Here is a 12194-nt window from a genome sequence, read left to right as displayed (position 1 = left end):
CACTGTAAAGGGCATTACAGTAGTCAATTCTGGATAGTATTAAGGCTCTGGCCAGGATCAAACAACTGTTGTTGGAGAGGAATGGTTTGCCAGCTCTTATCAGTTTACAAGTGTAGGCTGTGGTGGAGGCCAAGGATTTTACTTGTTTATCAAAGGACAAAGTGGAGTCCAAGTAGAAACCAAGGGTTTTTACTTCCTTGGAGACTTTGATGGTATTCCCGTCAATATTGAATGAAGAGAATTCCTGGCCTAGTTTTTTGATGTTGGCGTGTGTACCCATGATTATCAACAAAGTCTTATCATTGTTCAGGCACAGGCCATGGGTGGCCATCCATGCCTGGATGATAAAATATACCCTGTTCACCAACTCTGTGTCATTAGTATGATCCCCAGAAAGCGGGAGGAGAATCTGTGTATCATCTGCATAATAAGTGTAGATGACACCCAGATGGTCCATATCATCGAACAAGGGCTTGGTGAAGATGTTGTATAGTGTTGGAGAGACACAAAAACCTTGAGGAACACCACACAGGATAGGGGTTGGGTCTGCGGCTGCCGTAGGAGAGAATACTCTAATGGTTCTCTCATTCACAAATGATTCAATCCATCTGATAGCCTCAGAGTAGAAGTGAGCGGCAGAGTCAAGGGGCCTCATTAGGACCCTGGCGGATTTCGCGGTGCTAAATGCACCGCGAAGCACGGCGGAAAGCCGTCGATAGCGCCATGGGGGTTGGCGGATTTACCGCCCCATTCCGACCTTGGCGGAGCGGTAAATCCCCAATCCCCATTCTGCCCTTCCCCATTCCCATTCTTGCCCCATAGGGTATAATGGGAGTGGGGAAGGAGTTAATTACGCCACCGTAAAATACGGTGGCGTAATTAACAACGAGGTCCCGTAGCGCCATGGTTTTCTCCGCCTGGTAAAACCAGGCGGAAAACGGCGCCATGGCGCTAAGGGAACTCGTAGTACGGCGGACGGGTCCGCCGCGATTAGCGCTGGCGGAAACCCACTCCGCCAGGGTCCTAATGAGGCCCAAGGTGTCTATAGAGGACCTTGTGGTCCACTAAATCAAATGCAGCTGAGAGATCAAATAAGAGCAGGAGTACTGTCCCCCCTTTGTCTCTCAGCTCATCGATTTGGGATTTTAAATCAATTAGGGCGGTTTATGCAATTCTAGGTGTTTCTGAATTTGTTTGTAGGTGGATTTATCCATTATTTTAAGTAGGAATGGTACAGTGGTAATGGGACGGTAGTTAGTGGAGATGAGAGTATCTAATATCTGTTTCTTGAGGAGAGGGAGCACCCACGACTGTTTTAGGTTGGCAGGGATGGAACCTGAGGCAAAGGAGGCATTTATCAATTTGGCGATAAACGGAGATAGTTCTCTGGCCGCATCTTTTATTAGTTGCGCTGGGCAGATGTTGCCTTTACAATTGGAAGGATTCAGTGAAAGGATCATTTTTTCTACTTCCAGGGTAGACATTTTGGTGAAGTGGAATATATTGTTGTATGCCGTCGGTGGGCCACTAGGCAGAGGGTTCTTAGGCGGGTGCTGTAGGTTCAGCATTTCTTTTTTTGCTGTATTTTATTTTGGAGCAGGTTGATTTTGTTTGCTAGTGCATGTTGGATGTCTGCACACCAAGACTTATCCTTAATACAGATATCGGGAATAGCTATGGGTGACTCTAGTTCTTTTAGTATAGAGAAGAGTTCTTTCATGCTGGAGTTGGATTTAGCAATACGCTTGTCATAAGAGTTGCGTTTTGCCCTCTCAACTTCATTCTTATAGTCTGAGAAGAGCAAGGTTAATTTGTCTTTGTTGTCATTAGATGGGCAAAGTCTCCAGTTGGTTTCACATTTTCTTGTCAGGAGGCGTAAGTCTTTGAGTTGTGGCGTAAACCATTTATTTAAGTGGGCTTTTAGTTTACTAGGTCTGAGTTTAAGAGGGGCGATTTTATCCAAAGTGGTGAGCATAATGTTGTTAAATTCATGGACTAGGATACTGGGATCTGAATGTTCTGGTAATACATTAAGAGTAGGGAGGATCGCAGGGATTACTTTATCTACTGTAATGCTTTTTTTGTTTCTAGTTAGACATGGTGGCTAGACGAGGCGCCATGAGAGAGGGTCTGATAGTGGATAAGTGAAAGGATACTAGTGAGTGGTCTGTCCAGGAAAGGGGCGTGATGGCAGAGATAGTAGCTGTGCAATTATAATCTGCTATCAAATCCAATGTTCTCCCCTTCAAGTGGGTGGGTTTATTAACATTTTGAGACAAGCCTAGTGCATTGATAGTATTAGCTATATCTGTAGCGTTTTTATCCATCAGGTCATTAAAGCCTATGTTGAAATCCCCTAATAAGAGTAATTGAGAGGATGGTTTGAGGTTGTTAGTGAGTATGTTATGCAGATCCTCCTCAAAGGTACGAAGAGGACCCGGCTGTCTGTATATTAGATGAATGGTCAGTGATTGTGAATTGTTTATCTGGAATTTAGTAGATAGAGTTTCACAGGATTGTGACAATCTAAGGGAAAGACACTTTTGGAGATGATGGCGATACCGCCTCCTCATGCGCCATCTCGGTCTTGTCTGACTATTGTATAGCCATCTGGGATGGCTAACATAAGCGACGGTCCTGCCGTGTTATCAATAATCACAAGGAAATCCAGATTACCTTCTGTCATTAGGTCAGTAATGTCGAGGGCGCGGGCGACAAGCGATCTTGCATTGAGAAGAGCACCTTTAAGGGGGTCGGCTTCAGTTACAGCTTTGACCTGGATGGGTTTGGCTGTGATATTATCAGTTAGCTTACACTTATGATTGTTAGTTGGGGAGGCGTTGGTATTGGAAATAGAGTGTGGAGGTGACAAGTTGGTATGACTATGTTTCAACATGTGCTGGTGGTTTGTTTTCTGGTTGGTGGGAGGTAGAGATCTTCTCAATGGTTCATGTAGTTTTGTTAATCTGGCACGGAGTCTAATGTTTCTATTAGATGTGGCACATCGTAGAGAAGCATAGGTTACTGTCCCTGGGGCACTGTAATGTGTATGTTGTATGGAAGTGGCATTACACGAGGCTGTATTTGTCAGTTTGGGTGGGCTGGGATCTAGGAAAGGTGCTGGAAGTTGCTCAGTAAAGCATAGTAGGCTTCTCGTACCAGTGTGTAAGGTGGCAGCCATTATACAGAGCAGAATTGTTAGACTTAACATCTTTCTCGAATAAGCAGCACAAATAAGGCAGTGCCTTTGAGGCAACTGGGCCGCTTAGGCAGATCGACTAGGCACCTAGGCCAGATCACAGTTGGGCAGCAGTATTAAGCAAGAAGGGTCAAAGCATGAGAGGCCCCTAGGCCAGATCTCCGCCAAGCAGCAAGAATAAGGCAATGCCAATGAAGTCAGCTGGGCACACTACATAAACCATAGCCATAGTCTTATGATCAGCAGGATAAGGCAATGCATAGGAGGTACCTGGGCCCTAACACAGTTAATCAGCAAGGGTGAGACAATGCATAGGAGGCACCTAGGCCCTAACACAGTTAATCAGCAAGAATGAGGCAATGCATGGGAGGCACCTAGGTCCTAACACAGTTAATCAGCACAGATGAAGCAATGCATGGGAGGCACCTAGGCCCTAACACAGTCAATCAGCAAGAATGAGGCAATGCATGGGAGGCACCTAGGCCCTGACACAGTTATCAGCAAGGATGAGGCAATGCATGGAGGGCACCTGGGCCCAGACACAATTAATCAACAAGGATGAGGCAATACATGGGGCAGCTGGGCCCGAGTAACCCAGTGGTCAGAATGAGTACACTGTGAGTAGCCATGCGGTCAGTGGGGATATGATGCAAGAAGGCAGACAGTCAATGCACAATATGCTAGGCCAGTGGACAGTAACCAAAGGTCGTTCCTGCAGGTACAATGGAGTAACCAGATAAAACAGCCATGCATCTGAGCAGGTGTGGGACAAACAGTGCTGCGAGCGCTATCGATACATAAGCAAGGTTTTTATAGCCAGGTATAGTGGCTAGGCGTAGACCTAATCATGTAGGGAGGCCAGCCATAAATATGCCGGGTGGTAGGTTATAATTGCAAGCAGTAAACTTACAGGTAATCTCCTAGTGGGCAAATGCTGGTAGGCTCAGGCAAGTTACAACAAAGAGTAGCTGCGGTAGATCGGGTATAGAAAGGAGCTGGGAGCCTAGAGACGGTGTACGTTGTAAGGAGGAGGGTAACAAACCAAGGCGTGCACACGTCTAGCTAATAACGGTAACAGGTATTTGGACAGGGCGTAATCATTAATAATGTTTGAACAGACTCTTGGCATTCAATACCGCACGTAGTGTACTGGAGCATGTAATGATCGTTCCTAGTGAGCTTGCAGGTTCGGGCATGCAAATAGCCAACAATAGGATACATTATGGAAAAGATACAGGCAGCTTTATATTGTCCGTGTGGAGGAATGCTAGAGTACAGGGTAGACAACGAAATGCTATCCGATCATGTAGCAGGCGCAGATACATATCATACAGTGCGCCCAAAAGGGGCGGGTTGCGAAAAGCATGATAAGTCGTTCATTAAGGTAGCGAGATATGTGTAGGTCTGTTGCCATTACATCAGACGTAGTATAGGGCTGTTCGAACTGGGGTGGAGAAGGCTGTGGCGGTCACAGGTCATGAGCAGGAACTTTCAGAGGTGTGACTCAAAAGGTCGGCAGGTTAGAACTCATGGTACTATGAAGCAAGTTTTAGGCTGTCGGCACGTCCCGACACAGACAGGCACAGACAGGCCAGTGCCTTTATCCGTGTGCCTTGATCTGGTGGGCCGGCTCACACCTTCCGGCTGGGCTCTTTCACAGAAGTAGAGAGAGTGAGCCAATGGGCGTTAGGGGTGGTTGCCAAGTACCCAGTAATCAGGAAATGCAGGCGACCATTTCGGACATTGCACATGTGTAATGGCACCATATTGAGATGGTGAGATTTGGGGTGAACAAAGCTTTCTGGAGGGGCTTGCAGGAGTGGGAGAGCTCTGGCATGAAGGTACACTGAGGGGCAGCGTTTCCAGGTTAGCGCGTGCTCACACTGCAGTGCTCCCTACCAGGCTCTTGCTGTTGTCTCACGATGCTGCTGGCTGCTGATGGTGAAGGTGGCGGCGGTGGTGGTGGTGGGGCTGGGCTCCTTCCGGCCCATAGATCGCGACAAGAGTGGCATCTGAAGAGTCCCAGGAGGATTTCCATGTGGTCAGGAGGCACACAGTAAGTGCACGCAGGGCTGCCCGGACCGAGGCACATGTCCTTGGGGCAGTATTGTCATCTGCTGCCCCGAGCAGCCGGGTGTTGGCAACTGCATGGGCAGATGCAGCCGACACCACCCCAGCTGTGAGTCTGCCATCCAGGACAGTCTCGGTCAATGACCTTGGCACAGCGGATGTTGCTGCGAAGGGTCCAGTCAAGGGCACCCAGCAGCCACTGACGCAAGTCAGGGCTTCCGTCCTAGTTTCACCGGCCATGCCCTTGGTTCAATCCACCAGCGCCACTGCCCCTACTGATTAGGGCGGCATTTTCCTATCAGGGTCCGTATCACTGCTCAAGAGGAGGAAGGTTGCACCTGCACAAGAGGCTGGGACCCCAGACGCTGCTCTGGCCTCCGGCACGTCGAGGAAGAAGCCTTCTGCAAGCAGGAACTGGACTTCCTTGTGGACTAGGTGTCGGGACACGACTGTGATATGCTAATGGGCCCAAATTGTCACACTACGGCTGCCCAGCGTTTGTACCACTGGAAGCATGTTGCAGAGTGTGTTAGTGCATTCGTACATGAGGTGTGCACAGCTCAGGAGTGCAAAAAGCATTGGGATGACCTCCAACGCTGTGTTAAGGTAAACCGTGCCTCCAACTATGCCATGACTCGAGTCGACTGGCAGTGGATCACCACCTGAGGAGAAAGATCTCACTTCTCACAAGTTGATCGCTGCAGACTTCATACCAGCAGAATTGTACGAAGGAGTGGGAGAGATGCTGGATTTTGATACCCGTCCAGTGAGTGTTGTTGCATGTTTGTCCAGCCCATGTGTGGTTTGCTTGTGTGATGTGTTCTGCTTGACTGCCACTACATGTTATGTGTACATGGTTCTTATGTGCGAGTCATGCATTGCTTCAATGATGCGTGCCTACTATGCAGCATGCTGGACATGTAGAGCAGACAGGGACTGTCCTCATCGCCAGACTTGCACCCTACTCACATGCTAGTCACCCGGCTGCCCCTCCCGTCCATGTTCCAGATCACTGGGCCTTCTGCATGTAGCCTGGGATGTCTTTCCACTCCACACTCAGACTATGTCATTGCATGACTGACGTGCATGTGTGTTCTGCCTACAGGTGGGTACTCCACGTAGGCATGCTCCCTTGCCCCTCCACCCCCCTGGACCCCAATTTCAACATGGCACTGGTGGGTATCATCTTGGACTTCTGCAATGGCCTTTCCAATGCTCCTGTGTACATGTACACTTCCCACTGCCAACCTGCCAGACACATACTGTGGGGTACATCCTTTGTCCTTGATGCAGGGTGTCTCACTTGGACTGTGCAGATGGCAGATGCTCTGCAGGGACATGAGTGCCCATTCATGCTCCATGTGCATTCCATTAATGCCCCTATGTGTCCTTGGCAGGATGATCATTGTAGTACATTTCCAGGATGACATACATTTAATGGCATCTGATCATCCATTCCATGCCCACTCTGGCTCAGTCCTGCATCACGCACATGTTTAGGGTGTCATAGTCTGTGTGGGGCACAGGCCTCACCCTGTTTTAGGCCCCCTGACTCTGTTCAACTGGTGTAGTGCCTTATGCACAAATGGGTGTACTACTGAGGGTTCATCATGCATCCTGCTTACTGTCCCATGCTCATCTGCTGTGTTGTCAGTTGACTCAGATGATGCAATTGACGCTAGTCAACACTGTCTGCCAATACACAGTTCTCTGGACAACCTTTCACTGCCATGCAATGCCTCCCTTCATTTTCACTAAGGGGGGGTTTCCTGTAGCCATGCAACCCATTGCATGCACATTGCACGTGATGCCTGAACTTGCCCTTACACTGCCGTCATGTTTATTGATTGACATAATGTACTTGTTGATGTAGATAGTCGGTAACGTACACATGTTCTTTACTGCGCCAACCCACTTCTGAGCCATATTACACCATTCTACATGCCTACTCACTGCTGCAATGTCAAAGTGACCTGGCATGTATGGTCAGATTGTCATCCCTTCACTGTCATGAAAGGCACGGGCATAGTTGCATCCTGTCACACATGTGCTCGGTATTGGAACACTCTAGTGGGTGTTTAGCAAAGTTGATTGGTCAATCTGCGGCCTATACCAACTGGTATAGGCCGCAGATTGATAATAGCCTGCCAATTGGGTTGTAATGACTGTGGCGCTGCCTTCACGTGTGTATGTGTACACTTTAACATACATCGAAGCAAGCAGCGTTGTAACTGCTTGCTTTGCTGTATAGGTTGCTGTTCATAATCACCATATGGGTGTATATGAACACAGGTGTTCTTGAACACTTTCACATGTACATATGCAAGCAACTTCAACGTTGTGTAGTGCAACATTGCAGCTACTCACTTATGTGTTTGTGAATGTGTTCATTTACATATGTGTTCTCTGCAGCTTTTTTTTGAATGACTAACATGTAGTTGATTAACGTTAATGCTGCTGCGATTTCAGCATCCTGCCCAATATGTTCAACTGGCACAATCCTGAAGGTGCACTGTGGTGCAGTATGTGTACGCCCTGGCCCACTTAGCTAATCTGGTGGGGCCTGGCCATGATGATATGACACATTGAACAATGTTTTAGGGCACAATCAATGCACAATGTGCTCAATCAGGCCCTGAGGGGTGTTCTGGAGGCTTCATGGGTGGCAGCTCGGACCGTACTGGACGTTATGGTCCCTCATACCTGGTTGCAGGTCCGCTCTTTGCTCGGGACATTCACTATGTATACATGGCCCATGACGCCCTGTACGGGCCGAGCTGCAGATGGATGAAGCTATATTGGTGATGATGGTTTAGTTATGCATGTGACCGCCAGGTGTTCGAGTACGTGACCCGGATGCAGACGTGATTAAGACCTTCTAACAGACAAAGAAGTGCCTGCTGCCGAGGACCTTAATAAACACATGCAACGTGACACTGACTTTGTTAACCATCCAGTGCAACGCAGCGTTTATTTTGTCAACAACCCCGCGAAACCAATTGTAATTATTTGACATTCCTGCACTGGAATCGGGTTACAGACGGATGTGACCAAGGATCTGTCTGCATGCAGGGGAACAGATGAGAGCGAGCAGTTAGCCGCTTCGGATGTAAGTTCTATCTATATCTACCAAGAAGATATATTTACCCGCCCGTCCCAGCACAGTCCATGTGTGAAACGTTGACGGTAAACGATATCCACCGTGAAGAAAACAAAACCTGGTTTCTTGTGGGAGTGTTTATTCCAAGACCAATGAATGTTTTTTGATTGTTTTTTTTGCTCTACCCCTGATGAATTTCTCACATTTGTATTATCGTTGTTTGAGAATGAAACATGTAGGGTCTGTGAGTTTGTTGTATCATTGCCAACATTCAAATGGTACTAAGTTATATTTAACTATTTAGAACCACCTATTAAATTTTAGGTGGATTCATCTAATCAGGCAGTTGGTATAGAGAGGCAGTACCCGGTAAAGCAGGGACTACCCCTTAGGTTAGTAATAAAAACAAATAAAAAATTTTCTTTATGGAATTTTGGTCTCCACACTCTGTTCTTACAACTCGTTATTTAAGCCAGTTGTTTGTATCAGAATATTTTTTTAGTTTCCCGATTTTTTCGGGTTTACTGTGCACTAAATTACGTGTATCAATATTTATGTGTTTCTAAATAGCGTTTCAAGCACTTTAGTGATAGTCACTGTATTTTTTAACTTACTTGATGAAATTATGTGATTTTGTATGCTAATTTAATAAAATATTATATTGATTCGTATTACTTTTTGCTCTTTAAGGTTTAATGTTTACAGTTGTATTCTCGTGGTGAGTTTCAATGCCTATAGGAGGGCCCACATGGTTGCTGCAAGATCTTGTATGTTTTGAAACGTTCGTAGGTCTAGCTAAGAGGGACAGAACTTGCAGCCTTAATTAGTTGCCCTTTTGTCTTCCCTTTGTTTAATTTAGTTATGCATGTGTACATGCAGATTACGTGTGTCATGGTGTGTTTGGATTTACTTGCAGCTGTGGCCATTTTGCAGTTCAGAAATGCTTATGGTATGTGCCATCTCTTTGTTGCCATCTGTCATTTCTGCCTGTGACATGTGCCGGACAGTGGTGGTGTGGGATGGAGGTGATATACTACATTCTGTACATGTGTAGGCTTTGCTATTTACACACATTTATTTCTGCTTTTGGGATGTGTTTGCATATCAATGCCACTGGATGCATGCCGGAATTCCATTTGTGTGTGACATGTCTGCTTCAACTTTTGGCTGTCGATGTGATATCTATGTGTGTGTGGGTTATATGCTTCTGACATGTATACTCATGTTTGTTTTTTCCACATTACAGATGATGACGCAATGGAGCCAGAGGATACTGATGTCAATCCTGACACGGGGTTGCTATTACATTGGCAACCCGGCAGAAGTGAGGTTGTGGGGTGGTAGGCCACGAGAACCCACTTGTGCTGCAGACCATCATGTCCAGGGATGGCAATGAGTCTAGCTCGGATGATCACACTGACAACAATGTTGAGTTGGATGCGCATCATGTCCATTCGTCGATGGTGAGTGATTCTGATGTGGACCATCTTCTGTCCACGACACCTGCACTGAGGGGCCAGACGGTGTTGGAACCTCCGCCTGTGGTGGATCGGGATGCACGGTCACACTTCACACTCATTGGGACCCGCGGTTGTCAAGCCCGGCAACGGGGTGGCCCTGCGCCACCGGGGTATACTGGATGGGAGCAATCCATGTGTGCCAATTCAGAATGACAGGGGGCAGCAATTTATAAGATCGCTCAGAGCATTGAACGTGTGGTCCAATCCGCGCTCCCCCCTGCTAGGCAGGTGGAGCTCCAGCAGCGGGCAGCACAGTCCACGGCCCGCTCACTCACGCTGGGCATGGCAGCCTCAGACAGGGCACGCCGGGCTGAAATGGTGTCTCTGCATCAAACACTTGCTGCTCATGCAGAGGCACACAGGGAGGCCCTGAGGGATGACCATCAATCCCTCAGATCTACTCTGGGTGTGCTCAACATGTCCCAGAGGCAGCGGACAGAGGAGAGGTTTGAGCAGCTTGAGCATAACATCTCGACTGAGCTACGTGCATGCCGGGAGGTGCTCCGGATGTCATGGGAGGCCATGCAGGAAGAACTCTATGTTACACATGCTACCTTGAAAGAGGAAGCACTCGTATCACGTGAGGTGCTGCATGCTGACCTATTTGTCATCGCTGCACAGGACCAGGCTTACCAGTCCCGCAGACTTGCTGCTGACAAGGGGCAATCTGCGCATGGGCGTGGTCAGGGTTCTGTGCCACGTCCACCTTCTGCTTTACATCCAGAGGCCATGCAGACATTGAGCCCATGGAGTTTTTTTTTTTATCTCAACATCATCACATGTGGGTATTGAGGTGCACCTTGTACCTCCCCCTCCTGGGTGCCTTCCCCCCCGGGTCGTATGTAGCCATTTTTTATTTTATTAGTTAGTTCAATTAGTTAATATAGTTTAAAATGGTTTGTCTATTGTGCATTCATGTGAAGGTGTGGTGCTTTGTGGCTTTTGAAAGCATCCCCTGTCTGTTCCAGCTGGGCCCATTCAAGCTTGTCTTGTGTATGTGTTTGCGGCTTGGGGTCCTGACACATATGCCACTCCTACTTCCCCTATCCATGGGCTCGTAAGGATGGTTCTGTGTGACAACCATTTACCCAAGGGCATTGGACTTTCGTCATATCTGTGGCCTGTCTGCTGCTCTGCTGCTGTACTACTTGTGGATGGCATGTCTGCAATCAATTTTGGTGAGTACATTATTGAGCTGTCCATTTATTGATGTTGATTGTGATGCATGTTAATTTCTTGCCTGTATACGTGCTTGATGCACTTCATGCTGTAGACGGTAGCCTGCACCCTTTAGCTGTCAAAGTCACACTGATGGTGTGGGCGGGTGGTGACAATGTCAAGTTGGTACATGTTGAGTTCAGCCCTTGGGGATTGTGGCAAAGGAGGATCCATTAGGAATGTGACCCAAGAGGCACAACTCACGGTCCAGTCCTCAACTGAGATGTCCGCCTATACTACTACTACGCTCCGTTCCATTTGGAAGGTACGTTGTGTCTGTTTTCCCTCTTCGTCTTTGATGCTGCCTGAAGGCACAGTTTTCCTACTGGGTTACGGCTCTTTTACTTGTTTTTCAAACTCTGGTGCCTTTAGCCCCTGTTCTTCTTCCTGCTACTGTCCTTTTTGCAGATCTGTCCGCCCATCTCTCGGGCATTTATTTCCACGTACTCTTACACTGCCTCGGTTTGCCTCAGTACACTTCTGTTCAACAGCATCTCTCTGTCGCTCCTCCTGTATTTCGTCTATTACATCCATGCCTTTATGTTGACTGTTTGGCTTTTACCAATGCTATTCAAATTTTGTGGCTCTTAACTTGCTGTCAGCTGTTTCCGGCTATCTCGCATTCTCTGTGCCTTTCCAGACTTGTGCTATCAAGGATTGATTGGGTTTCAGCTCAACCATCCAGTTGTGTCAGCCTCCTTGGTTATTTTCTACTCAAGTTCCAGCTCTACCTGTCAGGGTACAGAACCTGGGGTTCTGTGGGCGGAGGTCAGATGTAGGTATCAGACATGGCCCAGTAACAAGCAGCATATAGACACACACACAGAAAACCTTTCAGCCTTATTGAAGGCGTTTATGCCCTTTCTGCAGGAAAAGGAGCCTCCAGACTACCTTTCGCCGCAAACACCGGGCCAAAAACTACAAAACCCTGGCCACGTTGAGTGGGGCACACGTGCGCATGCGCGTGCGAGCAGAAGCACAGGGCTTGTAATCAGACGTCCGACAGAAGCAGAGGTGTTTCCAGGAGCTCAGAGTAAGGTGAGCAGCATGAGGGGCCACGCCCCAGCCGACCTTCCTCCAGGCCCCT

Source organism: Ambystoma mexicanum, chromosome 3p, assembly GCF_040938575.1.
Source record: "Ambystoma mexicanum isolate Mex_15411 chromosome 3p, UKY_AmexF1_1, whole genome shotgun sequence".
NCBI lineage: Eukaryota > Metazoa > Chordata > Amphibia > Caudata > Ambystomatidae > Ambystoma > Ambystoma mexicanum.
This window is presented reverse-complemented; position numbering follows the sequence as displayed.